This window comes from Carettochelys insculpta, chromosome 1 (genome assembly GCF_033958435.1).
Source record: "Carettochelys insculpta isolate YL-2023 chromosome 1, ASM3395843v1, whole genome shotgun sequence".
Classification (NCBI taxonomy): domain Eukaryota; kingdom Metazoa; phylum Chordata; order Testudines; family Carettochelyidae; genus Carettochelys; species Carettochelys insculpta.
Genome location: NC_134137.1, coordinates 271,468,213 through 271,480,770, shown reverse-complemented (window position 1 = coordinate 271,480,770; position 12,558 = coordinate 271,468,213). Strand labels below are relative to the sequence as shown.

Sequence of the window (12,558 nt, the reverse complement as noted above, 5' to 3'; positions counted from 1 at the left end):
GACGAGCATGAACAATGCACAATAAAGCTTTAACCGAAGCACAGCCAAGTCAATAGACGAACTCTTCCCGTTAATGCCAGTGAGTTTTGACACCCAGTCCTCAGTTCAAGAATCCTCTGTGGAAGAGGATGCTACTCACACAACCTTCACACACTCCACTTGAAAGAACCTAGGTGATCTATAAATGCTCTGCTCTTAACTAAAGGACAAAAGGCGCGTGCTTCCCCTTTACAAAAAAAAAAAAAAAAAGGCAGTTGGGGCGTGGATAAAAAGCAGCACAGCTGGACTCAGAAATGATTTGTCAGGGAAAACCATCCTTCTGTGTCACGTACTGATGGTTTTTCACCCAGTTTCAAAGTGTTTTTCGTGCTTAACTATTCCACAACTAAAAATAGGAAAAGTGAGTGGTCTCCCAGGCCCAGTAAAAACAAATGAGACTAAAGTATCTAGTAAGTGGCATTTTGTACTTTATGTAGCCCAAGATGACTTCTTCCTGGAATATGCTAGTTTCTGCTGATTTTCCTCTGGGAGTACACACATTCCATCAGTTTTAGATAGCAACATTTGTACATGGCAAGACAAAGCTGGGGTAGCACAAACTCTGGATAGAGACAAACTATCTTTGGTTCATGCAACAGCACAATTTCAATGCGACAGGGAATCGTGGAGAAAGAAGTGCGAAGGGAAGGCATACAGGTCAACATTTAGTAAATGTTTTATGTCTATATAGACTGAGGTTGGGGCTATTTGACTGAACTAAAAATAAGATTTTTTTGCCAGTGGTCAATACTCTTCGAAGAAAATTGTTTTAACTTTAAAATATATGTAAGCTGTTTGTTTCCACCCATACCCCAAAAAGAGGAAAAACAAAACTGATGATTTTTATTTTATTTTATTTTTAGATGTGCCTCAGCTCTGTTTTCCATTTTGGGGCCTTTGTTATGACGTAGCCTCAGACTAAGAGGAAACACATTTTTCAACTAGTGAACGTGCTTGTATTCTATTATCAGAGGTGAAAGCGAGGCGGTGCACCCTGTTGTGCCACTCTGCCAAGAAGAAGCTGGGGGGCTGGGGCTCTTGGCTGCAGGTGGAGGTGGGGCGCACTCCCAGCCCTGCTCCCGGGGCTCTGCTGCAGGCTGATGCAGTCAAGCAGGCAGCCACGCAGCTGAAAGGGGCTGGCTAGGGTTGTGTCCACCCACCCACCAGTCTGGGACAGCCCCAGGCCAGAGCCTCCCCACCTTAGCAATGGCACCATTTAGGGATGGCAGGGGAGCTGAAGCCATGTCTTGCAAAATTTGTGCCAGGATGGAACTTGCTCCTCCCCTTTCCGTCGCTGTCAGGAAGTGAAGGGAATGTGCAGTTTGCAGCATTCCTCTCCCTTTGGCAGGTCAGTGCAGACAAGCCACGCACCTTCCACTCATTCCCTAGCAGTGATGGGAAGAGAAAGAACAAGCAGTGTCTTGGTATGAATCTGAGGCGGTGGGGCTTTACTGCCCCCCTTGCATACCCACATACCACTCTCCTGCTCCATCTCTCCACATCCCAGCCCTAAGTCCTGCACTCGCCACACCCTTAGCACCCTACTGCCCTCCACACCCCCCCAACTCTTTGCCCTGCCGCTCCTCACACACCCCACCCCTAACTCCTGCACCCCCCCACAGCCTCACTCCCTGCCTTAAACCCCATGCACTCCATCCCACACTTAAATTCTTACAAGTACAATTGCATCACAGCCCCCCATAACCTCCTGTCCGGAGGGTTCCCCCAGAAGGGGCTGTGATATGACAGTACCTGTAAGAAATTTAAGTTACTTTCACACCTTTTTATTATTGATGATTTTATTTGAAAACATAAGAGAGGATGATCATTAAAACGACCATTATACATCACCACATGTCAGACTTTGGTAGTCACAGCTAGAAAACACAGAATTGCAATGTGTTTTCTCTCTATGCTCCCAAGACCACTGCTCTTCATGTATTGCATAATGAAATAAAACTGAGTATGCTGCATGAGGGAGATGATGGGATCAACTAATACTTAATAAAAAAAAAAGAGAGATAATTAGCACAGTGTTCAAAGCTCAGCACTGACTCTCATGAGTGTGCAAGAAAGAAAATATACTGCCAGGGTGGAGACCATTCACGTCTTCACTGGCAGCTCATCCTCAACAGCCTCAGAATGTTCCAGCAGCCCCACATAATGGCCTTTCTTCTGGGATGCAGCCATCATCTGAGGCACTTTGTTCAAGCTACCTTTAAAGAAGATTTTCAAAAAGGTATTAAAAAATGATTTATAACAAGATAGCGAGAAGGGCACTAGCCTGGCCGAACTGAGCACTGGTATATAATGACTCATAAAGCATGAAAAATGGGGGAAAAATATTCCCATGCTCATGTGCACACTCATCCAGAGACCCTGTAATTATAGAGTATTTCTGCTCCTTTAGTTTCTTTCCCTCAGTTTTGCCGGGGAAAAAAAACTGTATGTGATTGTTCTTTTCAAACATCATGAGAGATCGTATGAGAGCGGAGTTAGGTTCAAAATCACATTTAAATTACAAAGCCCAGCACTGGAAAGCTAGGACATACCAGAATTAAGGTTGCCACCAAAACCGTAGTTTCATTTAATTCTATACATTAAGTATAATAAGTGTTTTTAATTAAACAAAGCCGAAATTGTATAACCATAAGGATGCCCCTTGTGAGGAAGATCATCAGTCGTGCATGAATGGCAGACCCTCAGCTCCACAGCATAGACCTTTATCATTTGAGCTAAGAAGTAACAAGTAGTGCTAGTAGGCTATTATCTTCTATACGGATTAGCTATTAGAGGGGAATGCAATACCTGTTGCCATCACATACATACTCTTTTTCAGACATACGGGAAATCAGGGTCCCTGGGTTTCAAGGCTAGGTCTGGGAGAGAAGCGCCAGTTAGTGGTTAGACAGGATGGCCAAGCACGTAGGTCTGATATATTATTTATTCTGAGAGACAGTGTGGCTAAATGGATGAATTTTAGATCTACAATATTAACAACAGGATTTGTATTCCTTTCTCTGCCAGAGGGCACCTTGTCACCCTCTGTTACCTCATCTATAAACAGGAGCACAAAGCAATGATGGCAGTTGCCCCATCTTAGCATAGGGACTTGCTGGGTTTAGATGTGGATAACCATCAAAACATCATGCAGAAGAGGTGAGTCTGGAAAGATAGGCATTTAATAGGCCTGTTGTACAATGTTAAGAACCCAGACTACCAGCCTCTGACTTGCAAAGCTCAGCCTACAGTGCTAAAATAGCTGTGTAGATGCCGTAGCTCTGGCAGGAGCTCAGACTCTCAAGCTGAGAGCGTGAGTCTGCTGAGCATGTTGCCTGAGTTCTGGGGCACATAGCAATACTATTCTGAACACTCTGCTAAGGCTGCCAGCCCTGCTTTAGATGATTTGTATGCCCTGTCACAATTCATGCCTGCTATGGAGGCCCTGAGTGGGAAAAATACGGAGAAATCAGCAATGTCTTTAAAAATCAATTTTACCAAATCCTAAACTATAATAACTAAAATGCCTCTATCATAATTAATGCATGATTATTAAATGAGGCAACTACAAGGCAGACATAAAGTTGTTTGTGTGTCTTTTCTGTACACATCCATACTTTATTGTATTTGATTTTTAAGTGTAACTTTAACCTTGAGTTTTCTGAAGTTTATAATGATTGATCTGGGGATAATTAAAGCCCCTCTGTCATGTCTTTTGCCCTGAAACTACTGAGTTGTATTCTCACCTTAACCACATCTTCATACAGTTCTTAGTTTTGAAACAGCCTATAGTGTCTGAGGCACCAGAGCAGCTGCCACACATGCATTCATCACCAGGAAGTGCTATTCTATCACATTATAAGCTCTCAATTGCACATGGAACTAGTATGAAGGAAGACTCAATGTACTCAGAATTTTATGCGTTGTCTTTGATTGGGGCAGTGCTTCGTGCTCAAACAGCAGATTAAAACAAGAGGATTCTTACATATCTTTAAGACAGACAAAAGATTCTCTTTTTGGAGGGTGGGAAATAAAAACCGGTGATGGTAGAAATATAGAAAAGGAGATCATGTGGCGGGGGCAGGGGATGATCAAATTCACAGTCAAGGAGGAAACATCGCAAATATACTCCAAGGATGCCACATATAATTATATGAGCCCAAATAACTATTTTAAATGATGGTATTAAATTTTTAAGAAACTGACAGTCATCAGAAGGGATCAGAGACACAAGAATAATTACAAGATCAATAAATCAGTCAATAATTTCTAGAAGGCACTCAAATTACTTTTCAGAGCAAGATGCCACAATTGGGCATTGAGCACAAATCTTAAAGGATAGCTTACATGCCAAATGAATTCTTGTAAGATGACAATACTGATTTAAGCTATCTGAAATGTGATTTTCCTCCTTCTCCCCCACCCCCAACTGATCAGAGAGCAATCGGGAAAACAAAAGAACCATACACAGCAAAGACACAAAGAAAAATACATAATAATTAAATATGCTAATTCTTCTGGCCCTTAAGAGCTAATACATTAATAAACAATGGAGGTAGCAATGCCCCATTAACCCTCCAACCCCCCCCACTAAGGGAGTACCAACACTATATTTTCTATTATTTAGTGTCAACAGTTTACGTCAGAAAATACTGTTCAAGGGTCAATATTATATCATCATGGATTCTAATATACCATGGAAATTGTCTCACATTCTTCTGTCATTCTTTTTGCATCTGAGCTCCTTCAAAAGATGCAATGCATTCTTGACATCTGAATGCTATAAACAGGGATGTTTAGAGAAAAAAAAACTGTGGTACACACATTACGCATCACTGAAACTGGGAACTTTTTTTGGAAGGCTGAGTGGAAAAACAGAAAATGCTTTGCTTAGGTATTAGCCCTGGCAAAGAGGTACGTGTCAGGATATACCTCCCAGTTCATTTTATACACACACGCCAAAAGAAGTATCAGTAGCAATTGCATATTTGGCCATTTTGCACCTAAAGCAGGAAATCAACCTTTTTGTTGTGTATGAAAAATAAAATGGGGGCTCCCTAAAATTGCAACATATTTGCCCACTATTGGTGGCCATTTGAAACGGGTCTCTCACCTTCTTTCCAGTGATACCGTAATTCTGCCTCCTCACAGCATGGGGGGGCTACAATTTTCTTAAAGGCCCTTGTGATTTTAGATTCATTCAGAGCAGTTGCATTTTAGAAGAGGGCAGTACTTCAAGACAAATAAACTTTCATTAAAAAGTGGCAAAAAGTGCCCACTAAGCCTAAATGCATGTTCAAAAACTAACGGTTCAAGTCAAGTCTTGAGCAAGAGTAAACTAGGGTTTAGGTGTGTGTGCGTGCACGAGGGAATGTACACAGTGAAAGAGAGAGAGAAATAGGGGTATTTGCATGCAGACTACTGTAGAGAGATGCAAGGAGCTTGGAAATTTGCAGGGCAGGAGAGGAGATGGAAATGGCGATACACAGTGACTTTCTTTGCTTTGCTCTGACAAACCAAAGTATCTGTAAACCCAATTTAACTGCCTGTATGCTCTGGCCACTTTCAGTTGTTCCAGAATGGGGTAAAGCATATCAGTGAATCAGACCATGCAATTCTTCCATGTAGTGTGATAACATGAACAGTGGAAAAAATTAAAAGCTAATGTGTCTTTAAAAAACAGTTAAATCTAACCTGGATCCACCAACATGAAAATACCTTTGTCCTTCCTATCAGTGCAGTTATTGCATGGTGCCACTGCCAGACAAACTGAGGGTTTCTGATAAAGGAGGCACTTTCAATTATAAAACACTAGAATACTTACCTGGTGTTGCTTGGTTCCCTAATTCAACTAATTTTTGTTTTTTCAGAAAATAAAATAAAAATGTACATGCTTAATTGAAATCATTGCTCTGGGTTGTGTTTGGAGATGAGGGGTTCAGTATGCAGGCTGCCCTAGGGACAGAGGACAACCCCAGCCCTTTCACATCACACCAGCACCTCCCCATGGCTGCTGCAGCTCCAGCAAGCACAGCCCGGGGACACCTACATGTCCCCCAGCTGGGGCAAGTCCAGGTTCATCCAGAGTGAGGAATGCAGCAAACTGCATTTTTCCTTCACTCCCTGATGAAGGAGAACAGCCTGCAATGCTCCTATATGAATTGGGAGGGGAGCTTCAGGCTCCACCACCCTCCCTAAAGGGCACCTGTGGGGTTGGAGACTTGTGGCTGGGGTAGTCCCAGAGAGGGTCAGGGCATGCCCCCTACCAGCCCCTTTCACTTGCTTGGTGATTCTGTCTCTTTTCTGTATGGTTTTATGAGAATCTATCCCATTCCAGGCATATCCCATTTTCCTGGCACAACCAAACCCTTACTCTGCTTTAAATTATGGTAAGAGGACACTGTGTACAAAATGCGGTGGTCTTAGCTCCTACCTTTTAGGAGGCGTTCTTGAACAATCAGACAGACAGACAAACTCCCTCAAATATTAACAGAAACAGAGAGGGAGCCGTGCTAGTCTATACACTATCAAAACAAAAAGCAGTCACGTAGCACTTTGAAGACTAGCAAAATAGTTTATTAGGTGAGCTTTCGTGGGTCCGACCCACTTCTTCAGACCATAGTCTGGCTATTTTGCTAGTCTTTAAAGTGCTACTTGACTGCTTTCCCTCAAATATATAGTAGATAATAAGGAAAAAAATTATCAGCAATCTCCAAAAATACATATTCAAATATACATTTTGCACAACGTCAGTCAGTTTTTTATTATACAGAAAGTTTAAAAAGGCAATGAAGACTTAGAAGGTAGCCTGGGCTTCCTGACTTTGTATTTCCATACACGAACAAGCATGGATCTTTTTCAAATGGAACTTTAACTGAATGTATGGGTTTATAAGCACTTGATTCGGGGATAATTACAGCATGTTTAATGTATCTAAATTCTAAATTATGAAATATCATCTCAGTCTTAACTGCAATTTAACATACTTTTGTGTAGGAATAGGCTAGACACTCAGACATATATACATACAGTACGCCGAGTTTAAGGACAATGTGTTTCCCAACTACAAAGTTTGCATGACCACAATGTTCCTATTCCAGATGAATTACCTAATGTTCTAATGATACAGTAGGCAGGCAAGGGGAAATTTACACACATTTAGACCTCAAATATCTGGCAGCAATCATCTTTTAATCCACACCATTCTGGTCTTCTGAACAATTTTCGTAATGCATAGTGTCATAAGGGAGCTGGCTGGCTCAGGAGAGAGGTAAAAATAAGACCATTGGTTTGTCACAGTAATGTTTTTTAATATGGCTGGTGAGTCACATCCAATTAAAAAAAGAAAGCCAACAACACTTGCACAAATAATGAAGAGGCATTATGTTCCAGAGAGAGCCCCATGGGAGACAGTAGGCCTGCATGGCAGACCCATATCTATACTGCATCACTACTCACGGACTATGTCTAGACTGCAGGCTCCTGTCGACAAAACTTCTGTCAAGAGAGCAGACTGCACGTCTGTTGGCAGAGATCTGCTGGTTGGGAGCATTCTGTCGACATCCCTGTATACTTTGCTCCATGAGGAAGAAGGGATGTCTTGATGGGGGTGGCAGTGGGGGTGAGGGGGTGGTCCAACATTTGTCCCCATTTGGACGGGCGAAATGTCAGAAAAGCCTCTCCGACAGAACTGTCAGCAAAAGATATGCAAATGCATTGCACAATTTGCATATCTTTTGCCAACAGTTCTCAGCAATCTAGATATAGCCTTAGAGGGCAGGTACCCAAAGTGCAGCCTCTCCCAACAAGGCTATGACTTTTTCAAAACAAATGCTAAAATTCACATCTGTGATAAATCTACAGCTCTAATAACAGGCTTTCAAGCCTTTCACCGCCCTCAGCTCAACAAGGAAATGTGATCCAGTTGTGAAGCAACCAAAAGCCAATGCCATCTTACGGTTGCTTGGTATCTTTGTGAAATGAGTTGGTGGCCTGAGTCCAGTTCCTAGAACACAAAAGCCCTTAGAACTCCTGATAGCCATCTGAACAGCTGAGACAATGGGAACAAGGCAGAGAAGTACAAGTGATTTGCTCAAGGTCATACAGGAAGTCTGTATCAGCACTACGAACTGCACCAGGTTTTCTGAAGTCTTGGGATAGTGCCTTAACCATAAAATCACCCTCTCTCTCTCACTCACTAGGACTGTTAACATAGCACTTTTCAAAAGCACTAATCGCCTTTTCTTTTTAACAGTCATTTATGCCCACCTATTGTGGAGCCTATGGCAGACCACATTAACACCAGGGCTCTGAACACCCTTGCTTTAGTTAGGAAAGTTGACATTTGCATAAACTCAGGCTTCTTTTTACAAACATGATTTCCAGTGAGCAGAATAAAATTTCATAAAGTTTTGTTGCCACGTAATTACATGTCTTCATTTTGTAATTAGACATCTTAATTGCATAATTAAAAGGACATGAAGTTTCAGCTTAATTAGACATCCTAATTGTTATGCAAGTTCATATCCTAGTGATGTGGCTCCATTTGCAAATGCACAGCCTGTGTTTCCACGTATATCTCAACTGTTTCTAAATGCCAGTAAGACTGAATCTAAATTGGACTTGCTGTAGATGAAGAAGGGGCCTGCAGAGGCCTGGTCATTATATCTTTGCAGTGCCATGAATTAAATTAGTTCAGTTCCCAGGCTTGCATGCCATTATTCCTTTGGGACAGCAAGGATTTCCCACGCTGCAGAGGAACAAGGTTAAAGTTTTTGTACTATATTCTCCAAAAACTGAACATGCATACCTGCATCATTCTGCCTCTAACACATGCTGTAGTTTTGGAGGCAGTGTAATTTCAGACTATACCAGAAGGAGCAAAATTGCTTTAAGTGCCAAATATACCTTCTAAGTGCAACAAGCACTTCCCCTCTGTGGTCTGTTTGTTTTGGTGGCTGCAGCAAAGGGAGTAAATGGAGCCTGTAGCCCATCCCCATTTTTGGGAGTATGGGCAGGGAGCAGTCTCTGTATCTCTGTCCTGTACAAGAGAGCACAGACACTGCAATTTGGCTCATCCCTGCTTAGTTACCTTAAGCCTCCTTGCATCATCCTTGCTGCTGTGCACTCAGCACGAGGGCCAGCTCTGAGGATCAGTGCTGTCGGATTTGGAGAACAGCCCAGCGATCATACGACAGACAAAAATGACACATGCAGCCAGGATGGCCTCAACATTTTACTGGGCTCCAAACTGCCTCCCTTTCTGATCCTTCTGCCACAGGCACAGGTGCAGAAGGAAGGTTGCTGCTTCCTCCTCCTGTCATCCCACTACCAGCAGGAGACGCAGGGTTACAGTTACAGATCTCACACAGGACATGGGGACCCAAGCAACTACTTATGTAGCTTTTGGTGCTTATCACTATAGCATCTGAGTGCTTCACTATTGTTAATATATCTACATAAAAATTCTACAAGGTCAGGGGATGGTGATATCTCTGTTTTATCAAACAGATGAGGAGCTGAGGTATTATCTGCCCCTATTTTTTTAACAGATTAAGATCAAAAGCACTTACTGAGTTTGGATGCCCGATCTGAGAGGACTAGATTTTTTCAAAGCACCTAGCAATATAGAACACTTAAGTGTTTAAAGCACATCTCCCACTGACTACAGTGACAGCTGTAAAATCACTTCCGGAAATAAGACACAAAGGTCACAAATTGGGCACCCAGAAAAAGAGGAAGCTGTGATGAGTGACTACGTGTGAAAAGTTTGGTTAAAGTGACTTGTCCAGGATCACACAAGAACACTGTGGCAGAGGCAGGTGTAGAATTTAATTCCCCCAGCCAGCATTCAACTTCCTGAATTAGGGAAGCATGTGTTCTCTTCCTGCAATCCCATGCCTCTTTCATTAGGCACCTTCCAACTTCAGCAACCAATTACTCCTGGGGAATTCCGCACCACTGTGCAATGCAGAATTTTGCAGAAATTAACACTGTGCATGCAGAATTTCCTTCCCACCCCCACCCCCAAAATGAGCTACAGTTCTGCTGGCCACCACTAGGGGCTGCTGGAAGCAGTGGAGCACAGGTCATACAAAAAAGACACTGCACTGGGGAGGGAGAGGAAGAGCTGAAGCATTTCCAGTCGCTGCAGTTCCTCACATACCCTGAGGGAAGGAAATGGTACATGCAGGGGGAAACTCCATTCAAGCCTGGGGAGTGAGGCCAACAGCCACCGTGGCCCCTTGGCATGGTGGGAGGGGGGCCTGGCTCTGAGTCCCCAGAAGGGGAGGGGCCAAAGATGAAATGGGAGGGGCCTCAGTCCACAGCACTGAGACTCCCCCTCCCTCCCTCAGAGCTGCTGGGAGCAATGGAGCAATGGTGTTGTGATGTTTCAAAGAGGCTGAAGCAACTGTGGTGGAGGTCAGAAGTGTGGGCCCCCTTGAAACACCTGGCCCCGGTGTGACTGTCCCCTTTGCCCCTCTCCTGTCAGCAGGCCTGAGCCTGGAGCAAGACTCAAGCTCTTTCTTCCTCTGTATCTCTGAGCTCTGGAGGGGTGTCTGTGCTTGGGGCCTATGGATGGGCTCTGGGGTAGAAGAGGGGCAGGCATCGGGGTAAGGGGTGCCTGCGGCTGAGGGGCACCTTGGCTGGGCTTGGGGCAGAGTGTCTGACACTCCCTCGCCCCAGCTGGGCTCTGGTTTGTGGGAGAAAGGACAGAGAAATAGGAACTGGGTTTGTCATAGCTTTTTCTTGAACTCTGTTCTAGTGCGCTACGTCTACACTACAGTAATCCTTCAAAAGAAGTTCTTCTGGAAGATCTCTTCCGAAAAACGTCTTTCAAAAGAGCATACCGAAAAAAATCAATCCACTCTTTCTCTAGAGAGCGTCCACACAGCCACCGCTCTTTCAGAAGAATGGGCCAGGGATCGAAAAATCCAGGGCCATGAGGACTGCTCTTTTACAAAAAGTGCCCCCGGGGCATCTACACACTTTTTTTCCCCAAAAGAATCTGTCAGAAAAAGGTGCTCTTCCTCACCCGGAAGGCCACCAGGAAAAGTGCCGTGTTCTTCCGATTTAATATTGAAAGAACGCATTTTGTGTGCCGATGTTCCACAGCCTTTTTTGAAAAAACTCACTAGTGTAGATGTAGCCGTGGGAATTTGTTTGTGTGCCTGGACTGGTATGCACACACTTGCTGACAGGTATTTTGAAATAAACTATTGAAATAACTGAAACTGATGTGAGTATGTGGGGTTATTATGATCTATGAAATTTTGCAGATTTTAAAATATTGTGCACAGAAATTTATTTTGTGGACAGAATTTTTAGGCACAGAATTTCCCCAGAAGTAAACGAACGAAGGAAGGCTCCTGCAGCCTACAGCAGCAATGGGCAACCTAGGCTAATGAGCGGGCTGCAGAAGTGGCCCTTCTTCATCTCAGTAGGCTACAAGATTGTCATAACAAAGACTGTCTCCCAGGATAGGCTAGTTTTGCTAACCACATTTGCACACCGAGAATTTGTGGGACATGCCAATTGAATCATGGCAGTATTTTAATTGGAAGCACAGGGAGTGCATTGCTGAGCACATTGACTGTGAGAGCTATCGGCATGCCCCACACTTCACATGCTTTTTATTTATGTGCGTGTCACTTTAGTGACACTGGTAGGGGGAAAAAAAAACACATGGATGGAAACCAGTGGAATCTGGCAATCCTGCACATGGGCAATGCAACAGTAACAAAATGTCTCATGGGCCACATACAGAAGGGCAATGAGCTGCAGGTTGCCCCCCATGGAACTACAGCCCCCTTTTCTACACGACCCTGACCGTACCCAAGAGCAGGTACGTCCTATGAACCCAATGAAATACCACGGGAAAAAAAGGCATGTGATCGTGTAGCTAAAGACTATTATAATGCATGTGCATGATGAATTAAGTTGCACAGGCAAGCTTAATTCTGGCATTTCCTAACTTTTTTCATAACTTTAAAAATGTTCTTTTAACACCATTGTGTGTGTGTGTGTGTAATTTCTCATGGTTTTGAGAAAAAAGCAAAATGAATACACAGAAATTCCATTATGTGGCATCAGAGGCCATGCTTAAATCATAAGTGGTATTGCCAGCCCTACCTATAAAAAAAATACTTCTGGTTAGAACAAAAACAAAATAGGTTGCCCTGTTGCCTCCTAAGCTGAGAACTTGCATGTCTAATTTCAGCCAACAACTAATTATGTCTGACTTATAATCTATTACATTAGGAAGGCTACTATAGCACCACACATACCAGACAGCATATCATAACCTGAAATCAGTGCTAAAGAGCTCTGCAGGCCCTAGAACTGCTGGGAGACTGCAGAGATTACTCTTCATTCCCCCTTTTCCACCATTTCCTCGCTCCATGGCTTACTTTCCACATCTTCAAGTTTTCTCTTTTCAATTTATTACAATATAAATAGCTATTTCCCAGAAACAGGCACGCCCTGAACTGGCCGTGTTTCACAGAGATTGCAATGGAG

General features: G+C 43.4%; 1 protein-coding gene across 1 annotated transcript in view; it reads right to left on the bottom strand.

Moving 5' to 3' along the window:
• Window positions 1-12,558, bottom strand: part of TBXAS1 (thromboxane A synthase 1) — a 353,481-nt gene that overhangs the window by 290,227 nt on the left and 50,696 nt on the right. The window lies entirely within an intron of this gene.